The sequence below is a fragment of the Triticum dicoccoides genome, chromosome 4A (genome assembly GCF_002162155.2).
Source record: "Triticum dicoccoides isolate Atlit2015 ecotype Zavitan chromosome 4A, WEW_v2.0, whole genome shotgun sequence".
NCBI lineage: Eukaryota > Viridiplantae > Streptophyta > Magnoliopsida > Poales > Poaceae > Triticum > Triticum dicoccoides.
The window spans coordinates 623,588,192-623,598,194 of record NC_041386.1 but is presented as its reverse complement, the minus strand read 5'-3'; the positions used below and the strand labels follow the sequence as shown (position 1 = coordinate 623,598,194).

The following is a 10,003-nucleotide window of genomic DNA, read 5'->3' as shown; positions in this document are numbered from 1 at the left end:
GCGCGTGGCAGGCCGCTAGTTGCAAGCCAGATCTCTCTTGATGTGGCCCAAATTAATGAAAGAGCATAACATGCCCTCGTGTTTTTTGTTAGGGAATAACGAACGATGCTTGGACACAAAAAAATACTATAGTTGTTGCCGCGTGTGGGGGGAGGGCACATGCACGTTTAGGAAAGGAGGGATCAACAAAACCTTTTGGTTGTTCACAATTTATGAATGGTTGATTATGCAAATCAAAACTTTTTTAAAAGCAAACTTGTGCGTGAAGGAGCTTAGACGATATCAAGTTATTGCCACAAGTACATATTGCAAAGACCATAGTGCCAAAAGGTTCATGCTAAGCTGGCTTACCGTGTCTTTGGTGTGACTAGATATATAAAATGGTATGCAACATATATAATTTTCTACATAAAGATTGAGATTTCACCGGTTGACCTATGTAATTCATCGACCACTGGTTATTGTACACTAAAGACAAAAAGGTTTGAAGATGAGATTCTTTCGAGTGTACCACAATCCAGCCTAGTGTCCGAGAGAGTTTTCTCACAAGTCTTAGATGAGTTTGTTAGGTGGTAACATAAACAAATTAGACTAATGAAACATATTTTTTTGTGTTATGACCGAATCACAGTTGATGGTAAGGAACAAAGACAATAAAAAATTGAAGGAACACACTACATGTGGGAGGACTAAAACGGAAGACTAATCCATAAACATGTGATAATAGATTAAAAAGATAAAAGTTACTCCAGAAAGGTTATATCTGCAATAACAAAGAAGAGAAAGTGTGTGGATCAAAATTTAAAAAGGCAGTATTGAGGACCTCTCTGATAGAGAAAGTAAACTAAAGGGCCTTTCGGTACGAATAGCTGCACACGCAAGTGCAAGAAACAAGGCTCCAGTGATTTGCGCGGAAAATCTGAAATAAAATTTGGACCATTTCTCGATTTGTGCGTGTAATCCTTGCGCAGGGGCCATGCTAATCTTCTTTGTATCGTTCCAGGGACGATGCTAGCTGCGGCGCTCTGCCTTATAAACCAGTCCGACTCTCCCCGACTGGCCGATGTGGGACTAAACAAACGAGCGTTTGTTTTGCCCAGGGCCTTTCCATAGGGCACGTGGCAGGCCGCCAGTTGCAAGCTGGATCTCTCTTGATGTGGCCCAAATTAATGGAAGAGCATAATGGGCCCTTGTGTTTTTTGTTAGGGAATAACAAACGATGCTTGACACAAAAAAATACTATAGTTGTTGCCGCACGTGGGGGGAGGGCACATGCACGTTTAGGAATAACCTCGTTGTGCTCTTCTGATAGAGAAAGGAAAGTAAAGGGCCTTTCTGTACGAATAGCTGCACATGCAAGTGCAAGAAAAAAGGCTCCAGGGACTTGCGCGGAAATCTCAAAAAAATTTGGACCATTTCCCGATTTGTGCGTGTCATCCGTGCGCAGGGGCCATGCTAATCTTCTCTGTATCTTTCCTATTTTATCGGATGTCCCCGAAGGGACGATGCTAGCTGCAGCGCTCTTCCTTATAAACCAGACCGTCTCTCCCCGGCTGGCCGATGTGGGACTAAACAAACGAGCGTTTGTGTTGCCCATGGCTGTGTCTAGCCATACTTAGATTCCATTGGGCGCGTGGCAGGCCGCTAGTTGCAAGCCAGATCTCTCTTGATGTGGCCCAAATTAATGAAAGAGCATAACATGCCATCGTGTTTTTTGTTAGGGAAAAATGAATGATGCTTGGACACAAAAAAATACTATAGTTGTTGCCGCGCGTGGGGTGAGGGCACATGCACATTTAGGAATGGAGGGATCAACAAAACCTTTTGTTTGTTCACAATTTATGAATGGTGGATTATGCAAATCAAAACTTTTTTAAAAGCAAACTTGTGCGTGAAGGAGCTTAGACGATATCAAGTTATTGCCACAAGTACATATTGCAAAGACCATAGTGCCAAAAGGTTCATGCTAAGCTGGCTTACCGTGTCTTTGGTGTGACTAGATATATAAAATGGTATGCAACATATATAATTTTCTACCTAAAGATTGAGATTTCACCGGTTGACCTATGTAATTCATCGACCACTAGTTATTGTACACTAAAGACAAAAAGGTTTGAAGATGAGATTCTTTCGAGTGTACCACAATCCAGCCTAGTGTCCGAGAGAGTTTTCTCACAAGTCTTAGATGAGTTTGTTAGGTGGTAACATAAACAAATTACACTAATGAAACATATTTTTTTGCGTTATGACCGAATCACAGTTGATGGTAAGGAACAAAGACAATAAAAAATTGAAGGAACACACTACATGTGGGAGGACTGAAACGGAAGACTAGTCCATAAACGTGTGATAATAGATTAAAAAGCTAAAAGTTACTCCAGAAAGGTTATATCTTCAATAACAAAGAAGAGAAAGCGTGTGGATCGAAATTTAAAAAGGCAATATTGAGGACCTCTCTGATAGAGAAAGTAAACTAAAGGGCCTTTCGGTACGAATAGCTGCACACGCAAGTGCAAGAAACAAGGCTCCAGTGATTTGCACGGAAAATCTCAAATAAAATTTGGACCATTTCTCGATTTGTGCGTGTCATCCTTGCGCAGGGGCCATGCTAATCTTCTTTGTATCGTTCCAGGGATGATGCTTGCTGCGGCGCTCTGCCTTATAAACCAGTCCGACTCTCCCCGGCTGGCCGATGTGGGACTAAACAAACGAGCGTTTGTTTTGCCCAGGGCCTTTCCATAGGGCGCGTGGCAGGCCGCCAGTTGCAAGCCGGATCTCTCTTGATGTGGCCCAAATTAATGGAAGAGCATAATGGGACCTTGTGGTTTTTGTTAGGGAATAACAAACGATGCTTGACACAAAAAAATACTCTGGTTGTTGCCGCACGTTGGGGGAGGGCACATGCACTTTTAGGAATAACCTCGTTGTGCTCTTCTGATAGAGAAAGGAAACTAAAGGGCCTTTCTGTACGAATAGCTACACATGCAAGTGCAAGAAAAAAGGCTCCAGGGACTTGGGCGGAAATCTCAAAAAAATTTGGACCATTTCTCGATTTGTGCGTGTCATCCTTGCGCAGGGGCCATGCTAATCTTCTCTGTATCGTTCCAATTTTATCGGATGTCCCCGAAGGGACGATGCTAGCTGCAGCGCTCTTCCTTATAAACCAGACCGTCTCTCCCTGGCTGGCCGATGTGGGACTAAACAAACGAGCGTTTGTGTTGCCCATGGTTGTGTCTAGCCATACCTAGATTCCATCGGCCGCATGGCAGGCCGCTAGTTGCAAGCCAGATCTCTCTTGATGTGGCCCAAATTAATGAAAGAGCATAACATGCCCTCGTGTTTTTTGTTAGGGAATAATGAACGATGCTTGGACAGAAAAAAATACTATAGTTGTTGCCGTGCGTGGGGGGAGGGCACATGCACGTTTAGGAAAGGAGGGATCAACAAAACCTTTTGTTTGTTCACAAGTTATGAATGGTGGATTATGCAAATCAAAACTTTTTTAAAAGCAAACTTGTGCGTGAAGGAGCTTAGACGATATCGAGTTATTGCCACAAGTACATATTGCAAAGACCATAGTGCCAAAAGGTTCATGCTAAGCTGGCTTACCGTGTCTTTGGTGTGACTAGATATATAATATGGTATGCAACATATATAATTTTCTACGTAAAGATTGAGATTTCACCGGTTGACCTATGTAATTCATCGACCATTGGTTATTGTACACTAAAGACAAAAAGGTTTGAAGATGAGATTCTTTCGAGTGTACCACAATCCAGCCTAGTGTCCGAGAGAGTTTTCTCACAAGTCTTAGATGAGTTATTTAGGTGGTAACATAAACAAATTAGACTAATGAAACATATTTTTTTGCGTTATGACCGAATCACAGTTGATGGTAAGGAACAAAGACAATAAAAAATTGAAGGAACACACTACATGTGGGAGGACTGAAACGGAAGATTAATCCATAAAGGTGTGATAATAGGTTAAAAAGAAAAAAGTTACTCCAGAAAGGTTATATCTGCAATAACAAAGAAGAGAAAGCGTGTGGATCAAAATTTAAAAAGGCAGTATTGAGGACCTCTCTGATAGAGAAAGTAAACTAAAGGGCCTTTCGGTACGAATAGCTGCACACGCAAGTGCAAGAAACAAGGCTCCAGTGATTTGCGCGGAAAATCTCAAATAAAATTTGGACCATTTCTCGATTTGTGCGTGTCATCCTTGCGCAGGGGCCATGCTAATCTTCTTTGTATCGTTCCAGGGACGATGCTAGCTGCGGCGCTCTGCCTTATAAACCAGTCCGACTCTCCCCGGCTGGCCGATGTGGGACTAAACAAACGAGCGTTTGTTTTGCCAGGGCCTTTCCATAGGGCGCGTGGCAGGCCGCCAGTTGCAAGACGGATCTCTCTTGATGTGTCCCAAATTAATGGAAGAGCATAATGGGCCCTTGTGTTTTTTGTTAGGGAATAACAAACGATGCTTGACACAAAAAATACTATAGTTGTTGCCGCACGTGGGGGGAGGGCACATGCACGTTTAGGAATAACCTCGTTGTGCTCTTCTGATAGAGAAAGGAAACTAAAGGGCCTTTCTGTACGAATAGCTGCACATGCAAGTGCAAGAAAAAAGGCTCCAGGGACTTGCGCGGAAATCTCAAAAAAAATTGGACCATTTCTCGATTTGTGCGTGTCATCCTTGCGCAGGGGCCATGCTAATCTTCTCTGTATCTTTCCTATTTTATCGGATGTCCCCGAAGGGACGATGCTAGCTGCAGCGCTCTTCCTTATAAACCAGACCGTCTCTCCCCGGCTGGCCGATGTGGGACTAAACAAACGAGCGTTTGTGTTGCCCATGGCTGTGTCTAGCCATACCTAGATTCCATTGGGCGCGTGGCAGGCCGCTAGTTGCAAGCCAGATCTCTCTTGATGTGGCCCAAATTAATGAAAGAGCATAACATGCCATCGTGTTTTTTGTTAGGGAAAAATGAATGATGCTTGGACACAAAAAAATACTATAGTTGTTGCCGCGCGTGGGGTGAGGGCACATGCACATTTAGGAATGGAGGGATCAACAAAACCTTTTGGTTGTTCACAATTTATGAATGGTTGATTATGCAAATCAAAACTTTTTTAAAAGCAAACTTGTGAGTGAAGGAGCTTAGACGATATCAAGTTATTGCCACAAGTACATATTGCAAAGACCATAGTGCCAAAAGGTTCATGCTAAGCTGGCTTACCGTGTCTTTGGTGTGACTAGATATATAAAATGGTATGCAACATATATAATTTTCTACATAAAGATTGAGATTTCACTGGTTGACCTATGTAATTCATCGACCACTGGTTATTGTACACTAAAGACAAAAAGGTTTGAAGATGAGATTCTTTCGAGTGTACCACAATCCAGCCTAGTGTCTGAGAGAGTTTTCTCACAAGTCTTAGATGAGTTTGTTAGGTGGTAAAAAAAACAAATTAGACTAATGAAACATATTTTTTTGTGTTATGACCGAATCACAGTTGATGGTAAGGAACAAGGACAATAAAAAATTGAAGGAACACACTACATGTGGGAGGACTAAAACGCAAGACTAATCCATAAACGTGTGATAATAGATTAAAAAGATAAAAGTTACTCCAGAAAGGTTATATCTGCAATAACAAAGAAGAGAAAGCGTGTGGATCAAAATTTAAAAAGGGAGTATTGAGGACCTCTCTGATAGAGAAAGTAAACTAAAGGGCCTTTCGGTACGAATAGCTGCACACGCAAGTGCAAGAAACAAGGCTCCAGTGATTTGCGCGGAAAATCTCAAATAAAATTTGGACCATTTCTCGATTTGTGCGTGTCATCCTTGCGCAGGGGCCATGCTAATCTTCTTTGTATCGTTCCAGGGACGATGCTAGCTGCGGCGCTCTGCCTTATAAACCAGTCCGACTCTCCCTGGCTGGCCGATGTGAGACTAAACAAACGAGCGTTTGTTTTGCCCAGGACTTTCCATAGGGCGCGTGGCAGGCCGCCAGTTGCAAGCTGGATCTCTCTTGATGTGGCCCAAATTAATGGAAGAGCATAATGGGCCCTTGTGTTTTCTGTTAGGGAATAACAAACGATGCTTGACACAAAAAAATACTATAGTTGTTGCCGCACGTGGGGGGAGGGCACATGCACGTTTAGGAATAACCTCGTTGTGCTCTTCTGATAGAGAAAGGAAACTAAAGGGCCTTTCTGTACAAAAAGCTGCACATGCAAGTGCAAGAAAAAAGGCTCCAGGGACTTGCGCGGAAATCTCAAAAAAAATTGGACCATTTCCCGATTTGTGCATGTCATCCTTGCGCAGGGGCCATGCTAATCTTCTCTGTATCTTTCCTATTTTATCGGATGTCCCCGAAGGGACGATGCTAGCTGCAACGCTCTTCCTTATAAACCAGACCGTCTCTCCCCGGCTGGCCGATGTGGGACTAAACAAACGAGCGTTTGTGTTGCCCATGGCTGTGTCTAGCCATACTTAGATTCCATTGGGCGCGTGGCAGGCCGCTAGTTGCAAACCAGATCTCTCTTGATGTGGCCCAAATTAATGAAAGAGCATAACATGCCATCGTGTTTTTTGTTAGGGAAAACGAACAATGCTTGGACACAAAAAAATACTATAGTTGTTGCCGCGCGTGGGGTGAGGGCACATGCACGTTTAGGAAAGGAGGGATCAACAAAACCTTTTGTTTGTTCACAATTTATGAATGGTGGATTATGCAAATCAAAACTTTTTTAAAAGCAAACTTGTGCGTGAAGGAGCTTAGACGATATCAAGTTATTGCCACAAGTACATGTTGCAAAGACCATAGTGCCAAAAGGTTCATGCTAAGCTGGCTTACCGTGTCTTTGGTGTGACTAGATATATAAAATGGTATGCAACATATATAATTTTCTACCTAAAGATTGAGATTTCACCGGTTGACCTATGTAATTCATCGACCACTAGTTATTGTACACTAAAGACAAAAAGGTTTGAAGATGAGATTCTTTCCAGTGTACCACAATCCAGCCTAGTGTCCGAGAGAGTTTTCTCACAAGTCTTAGATGAGTTTGTTAGGTGGTAACATAAACAAATTACACTAATGAAACATATTTTTTTGCGTTATGACCGAATCACAGTTGATGGTAAGGAACAAAGATAATAAAAAATTGAAGGAACACACTACATGTGGGAGGACTGAAACGGAAGACTAATCCATAAACGTGTGATAATAGATTAAAAAGCTAAAAGTTACTCCAGAAAGGTTATATCTTCAATAACAAAGAAGAGAAAGCGTGTGGATCGAAATTTAAAAAGGTAGTATTGAGGACCTCTCTGATAGAGAAAGTAAACTAAAGGGCCTTTCGGTACGAATAGCTGCACACGCAAGTGCAAGAAACAAGGCTCCAGTGATTTGCACGGAAAATCTCAAATAAAATTTGGACCATTTCTCGATTTGTGCGTGTCATCCTTGCGCAGGGGCCATGCTAATCTTCTTTGTATCGTTCCAGGGATGATGCTAGCTGCGGCGCTCTGCCTTATAAACCAGTCCGACTCTCCCCGGCTGGCCGATGTGGGACTAAACAAACGAGCGTTTGTTTTGCCCAGGGCCTTTCCATAGGGCGCGTGGCAGGCCGCCAGTTGCAAGCCGGATCTCTCTTGATGTGGCCCAAATTAATGGAAGAGCATAATGGGACCTTGTGGTTTTTGTTAGGGAATAACAAACGATGCTTGACACAAAAAAATACTATGGTTGTTGCCGCACGTGGGGGGAGGGCACATGCACTTTTAGGAATAACCTCGTTGTGCTCTTCTGATAGAGAAAGGAAACTAAAGGGCCTTTCTGTACGAATAGCTGCACATGCAAGTGCAAGAAAAAAGGCTCCAGGGACTTGGGCGGAAATCTCAAAAAAATTTGGACCATTTCTCGATTTGTGCGTGTCATCCTTGCGCAGGGGCCATGCTAATCTTCTCTGTATCGTTCCAATTTTATCGGATGTCCCCGAAGGGACGATGCTAGCTGCAGCGCTCTTTCTTATAAATCAGACCGTCTCTCCCCGGCTGGCCGATGTGGGACTAAACAAACGAGCGTTTGTGTTGCCCATGGTTGTGTCTAGCCATACCTAGATTCCATCGGGCGCGTGGCAGGCCGCTAGTTGCAAGCCAGATCTCTCTTGATGTGGCCCAAATTAATGAAAGAGCATAACATGCCCTCGTGTTTTTTGTTAGGGAATAACGAACGATGCTTGGACACAAAAAAATACTATAGTTGTTGCCGCGCTTGGGGGGAGGGCACATGCACGTTTAGGAAAGGAGGGATCAACAAAACCTTTTGGTTGTTCACAATTTATGAATGGTGTATTATGCAAATCAAAACTTTTTTAAAAGCAAACTTGTGCGCGAAGGAGCTTAGACGATATCAAGTTATTGCCACAAGTACATATTGCAAAGACCATAGTGCCAAAAGGTTCATGCTAAGCTGGCTTACCGTGTCTTTGGTGTGACTAGATATATAAAATGGTATGCAACATATATAATTTTCTACATAAAGATTGAGATTTCATCGGTTGACCTATGTAATTCATCGACCACTGGCTATTGTACACTAAAGACAGAAAGGTTTGAAGATGGGATTCTTTCGAGTGTACCACAATCCAGCCTAGTGTCCGAGAGAGTTTTCTCACAAGTCTTAGATGAGTTTGTTAGGTGGTAACATAAACAAATTAGACTAATGAAACATATTTTTTTGCGTTATGACCGAATCACAGTTGATGGTAAGGAACAAAGACAATAAAAAATTGAAGGAACACACTACATGTGGGAGGACTAAAACGGAAGACTAATCCATAAACGTGTGATAATAGATTAAAAAGATAAAAGTTACTCCAGAAAGGTTATATCTGCAATAACAAAGAAGAGAAAGCGTGTGGATCGAAATTTAAAAAGGCAATATTGAGGACCTCTCTGATAGATAAAGTAAACTAAAGGGCCTTTCGGTACGAATAGCTGCACACGCAAGTGCAAGAAACAAGGCTCCAGTGATTTGCACGGAAAATCTCAAATAAAATTTGGACCATTTCTCGATTTGTGCGTGTCATCCTTGCGCAGGGGCCATGCTAATCTTCTTTGTATCGTTCCAGGGATCATGCTAGCTGCGGCGCTCTGCCTTATAAACCAGTCCGACTCTCCCCGGCTGGCCGATGTGGGACTAAACAAACGAGCGTTTGTTTTGCCCAGGGCCTTTCCATAGGGCGCGTGGCAGGCCGCCAGTTGCAAGCCGGATCTCTCTTGATGTGGCCCAAATTAATGGAAGAGCACAATGGGACCTTGTGGTTTTTGTTAGGGAATAACAAACGATGCTTGACACACAAAAATACTATGGTTGTTGCCGCACGTGGGGGGAGGGCACATGCACTTTTAGGAATAACCTCGTTGTGCTCTTCTGATAGAGAAAGGAAACTAAAGGGCCTTTCTGTACGAATAGCTGCACATGCAAGTGCAAGAAAAAAGGCTCCAGGGACTTGGGCGGAAATCTCAAAAAAAATTGGACCATTTCTCGATTTGTGCGTGTCATCCTTGCGCAGGGGCCATGCTAATCTTCTCTGTATCGTTCCAATTTTATCGGATGTCCCCGAAGGGACGATGCTAGCTGCAGCGCTCTTCCTTATAAACCAGACCGTCTCTCCCCGGCTGGCCGATGTGGGACTAAACAAACGAGCGTTTGTGTTGCCCATGGTTGTGTCTAGCCATACCTAGATTCCATCGGGCGCGTGGCAGGCCGCTAGTTGCAAGCCAGATCTCTCTTGATGTGGCCCAAATTAATGAAAGAGCATAACATGCCCTCGTGTTTTTTTGTTAGGGAATAACGAACGATGCTTGGACACAAAAAAATACTATAGTTGTTGCCGCGCGTGGGGGGAGGGCACATGCACGTTTAGGAAAGGAGGGATCAACAAAACCTTTTGGTTGTTCACAATTTATGAGTGGTGGATTATGCAA

At 43.2% G+C, this 10,003-nt stretch overlaps 9 non-coding genes and 3 pseudogenes across 9 annotated transcripts; all 12 read right to left on the bottom strand.

Moving 5' to 3' along the window:
• Window positions 1–925: 925 nt before the first annotated feature.
• LOC119290226 lies at window positions 926–1,005 on the bottom strand (annotated as a pseudogene).
• Window positions 1,006–1,401: 396 nt separating this feature from the next.
• Window positions 1,402–1,504, bottom strand: LOC119290184. The gene has a single exon (XR_005141788.1). It is a non-coding gene; the product is annotated as a U6 spliceosomal RNA (small nuclear RNA).
• A 1,050-nt stretch (window positions 1,505–2,554) lies between these two features.
• On the bottom strand, window positions 2,555–2,658 carry LOC119290198. The gene has a single exon (XR_005141800.1). It is a non-coding gene; the product is annotated as a U6 spliceosomal RNA (small nuclear RNA).
• Window positions 2,659–3,030: 372 nt separating this feature from the next.
• Window positions 3,031–3,133, bottom strand: LOC119290119. The gene has a single exon (XR_005141721.1). It is a non-coding gene; the product is annotated as a U6 spliceosomal RNA (small nuclear RNA).
• Window positions 3,134–4,183: 1,050 nt separating this feature from the next.
• On the bottom strand, window positions 4,184–4,263 carry LOC119290207 (annotated as a pseudogene).
• Window positions 4,264–4,657: 394 nt separating this feature from the next.
• On the bottom strand, window positions 4,658–4,760 carry LOC119290153. Its single transcript, XR_005141757.1, has one exon. It is a non-coding gene; the product is annotated as a U6 spliceosomal RNA (small nuclear RNA).
• A 1,050-nt stretch (window positions 4,761–5,810) lies between these two features.
• On the bottom strand, window positions 5,811–5,890 carry LOC119290206 (annotated as a pseudogene).
• Window positions 5,891–6,285: 395 nt separating this feature from the next.
• Window positions 6,286–6,388, bottom strand: LOC119290177. Its single transcript, XR_005141781.1, has one exon. It is a non-coding gene; the product is annotated as a U6 spliceosomal RNA (small nuclear RNA).
• Window positions 6,389–7,437: 1,049 nt separating this feature from the next.
• On the bottom strand, window positions 7,438–7,541 carry LOC119290199. The gene has a single exon (XR_005141801.1). It is a non-coding gene; the product is annotated as a U6 spliceosomal RNA (small nuclear RNA).
• Window positions 7,542–7,913: 372 nt separating this feature from the next.
• LOC119290118 lies at window positions 7,914–8,016 on the bottom strand. The gene has a single exon (XR_005141720.1). It is a non-coding gene; the product is annotated as a U6 spliceosomal RNA (small nuclear RNA).
• Window positions 8,017–9,066: 1,050 nt separating this feature from the next.
• On the bottom strand, window positions 9,067–9,169 carry LOC119290204. Its single transcript, XR_005141806.1, has one exon. It is a non-coding gene; the product is annotated as a U6 spliceosomal RNA (small nuclear RNA).
• A 373-nt stretch (window positions 9,170–9,542) lies between these two features.
• On the bottom strand, window positions 9,543–9,645 carry LOC119290130. The gene has a single exon (XR_005141732.1). It is a non-coding gene; the product is annotated as a U6 spliceosomal RNA (small nuclear RNA).
• Between the last annotated feature and the right edge of the window lie 358 nt (window positions 9,646–10,003).